Source organism: Hypomesus nipponensis, chromosome 12 (genome assembly GCF_054491055.1).
Source record: "Hypomesus nipponensis isolate SF chromosome 12, ASM5449105v1, whole genome shotgun sequence".
In the NCBI taxonomy this organism is placed as follows: domain Eukaryota; kingdom Metazoa; phylum Chordata; class Actinopteri; order Osmeriformes; family Osmeridae; genus Hypomesus; species Hypomesus nipponensis.
In genome coordinates this window covers 1-2,444 of record NC_140372.1, presented here as the reverse complement: position 1 = coordinate 2,444, position 2,444 = coordinate 1, and positions in this window count along the sequence as shown.

Here is a 2,444-nt window from a genome sequence, read left to right as displayed (position 1 = left end):
TAGGGTTAGGGTTAGGGTTAGGGTTAGGGTTAGGGTTAGGGTTAGGGTTAGGGTTAGGGTTAGGGTTAGGGTTAGGGTTAGGGTTAGGGTTAGGGTTAGGGTTAGGGTTAGGGTTAGGGTTAGGGTTAGGGTTAGGGTTAGGGTTAGGGTTAGGGTTAGGGTTAGGGTTAGGGTTAGGGTTAGGGTTAGGGTTAGGGTTAGGGTTAGGGTTAGGGTTAGGGTTAGGGTTAGGGTTAGGGTTAGGGTTAGGGTTAGGGTTAGGGTTAGGGTTAGGGTTAGGGTTAGGGTTAGGGTTAGGGTTAGGGTTAGGGTTAGGGTTAGGGTTAGGGTTAGGGTTAGGGTTAGGGTTAGGGTTAGGGTTAGGGTTAGGGTTAGGGTTAGGGTTAGGGTTAGGGTTAGGGTTAGGGTTAGGGTTAGGGTTAGGGTTAGGGTTAGGGTTAGGGTTAGGGTTAGGGTTAGGGTTAGGGTTAGGGTTAGGGTTAGGGTTAGGGTTAGGGTTAGGGTTAGGGTTAGGGTTAGGGTTAGGGTTAGGGTTAGGGTTAGGGTTAGGGTTAGGGTTAGGGTTAGGGTTAGGGTTAGGGTTAGGGTTAGGGTTAGGGTTAGGGTTAGGGTTAGGGTTAGGGTTAGGGTTAGGGTTAGGGTTAGGGTTAGGGTTAGGGTTAGGGTTAGGGTTAGGGTTAGGGTTAGGGTTAGGGTTAGGGTTAGGGTTAGGGTTAGGGTTAGGGTTAGGGTTAGGGTTAGGGTTAGGGTTAGGGTTAGGGTTAGGGTTAGGGTTAGGGTTAGGGTTAGGGTTAGGGTTAGGGTTAGGGTTAGGGTTAGGGTTAGGGTTAGGGTTAGGGTTAGGGTTAGGGTTAGGGTTAGGGTTAGGGTTAGGGTTAGGGTTAGGGTTAGGGTTAGGGTTAGGGTTAGGGTTAGGGTTAGGGTTAGGGTTAGGGTTAGGGTTAGGGTTAGGGTTAGGGTTAGGGTTAGGGTTAGGGTTAGGGTTAGGGTTAGGGTTAGGGTTAGGGTTAGGGTTAGGGTTAGGGTTAGGGTTAGGGTTAGGGTTAGGGTTAGGGTTAGGGTTAGGGTTAGGGTTAGGGTTAGGGTTAGGGTTAGGGTTAGGGTTAGGGTTAGGGTTAGGGTTAGGGTTAGGGTTAGGGTTAGGGTTAGGGTTAGGGTTAGGGTTAGGGTTAGGGTTAGGGTTAGGGTTAGGGTTAGGGTTAGGGTTAGGGTTAGGGTTAGGGTTAGGGTTAGGGTTAGGGTTAGGGTTAGGGTTAGGGTTAGGGTTAGGGTTAGGGTTAGGGTTAGGGTTAGGGTTAGGGTTAGGGTTAGGGTTAGGGTTAGGGTTAGGGTTAGGGTTAGGGTTAGGGTTAGGGTTAGGGTTAGGGTTAGGGTTAGGGTTAGGGTTAGGGTTAGGGTTAGGGTTAGGGTTAGGGTTAGGGTTAGGGTTAGGGTTAGGGTTAGGGTTAGGGTTAGGGTTAGGGTTAGGGTTAGGGTTAGGGTTAGGGTTAGGGTTAGGGTTAGGGTTAGGGTTAGGGTTAGGGTTAGGGTTAGGGTTAGGGTTAGGGTTAGGGTTAGGGTTAGGGTTAGGGTTAGGGTTAGGGTTAGGGTTAGGGTTAGGGTTAGGGTTAGGGTTAGGGTTAGGGTTAGGGTTAGGGTTAGGGTTAGGGTTAGGGTTAGGGTTAGGGTTAGGGTTAGGGTTAGGGTTAGGGTTAGGGTTAGGGTTAGGGTTAGGGTTAGGGTTAGGGTTAGGGTTAGGGTTAGGGTTAGGGTTAGGGTTAGGGTTAGGGTTAGGGTTAGGGTTAGGGTTAGGGTTAGGGTTAGGGTTAGGGTTAGGGTTAGGGTTAGGGTTAGGGTTAGGGTTAGGGTTAGGGTTAGGGTTAGGGTTAGGGTTAGGGTTAGGGTTAGGGTTAGGGTTAGGGTTAGGGTTAGGGTTAGGGTTAGGGTTAGGGTTAGGGTTAGGGTTAGGGTTAGGGTTAGGGTTAGGGTTAGGGTTAGGGTTAGGGTTAGGGTTAGGGTTAGGGTTAGGGTTAGGGTTAGGGTTAGGGTTAGGGTTAGGGTTAGGGTTAGGGTTAGGGTTAGGGTTAGGGTTAGGGTTAGGGTTAGGGTTAGGGTTAGGGTTAGGGTTAGGGTTAGGGTTAGGGTTAGGGTTAGGGTTAGGGTTAGGGTTAGGGTTAGGGTTAGGGTTAGGGTTAGGGTTAGGGTTAGGGTTAGGGTTAGGGTTAGGGTTAGGGTTAGGGTTAGGGTTAGGGTTAGGGTTAGGGTTAGGGTTAGGGTTAGGGTTAGGGTTAGGGTTAGGGTTAGGGCAAGGCACTAGAATTCTAGTAGGTTAGGGTTAGGGTTAGGGTTAGGGTTAGGGTTAGGGTTAGGGTTAGGGTTAGGGTTAGGGTTAGGGTTAGGGTTAGGGTTAGGGTTAGGGTTAGGGTTAGGGTTAGGGTTAGGGTTAGGGTTAGGGTTAGGGTTAG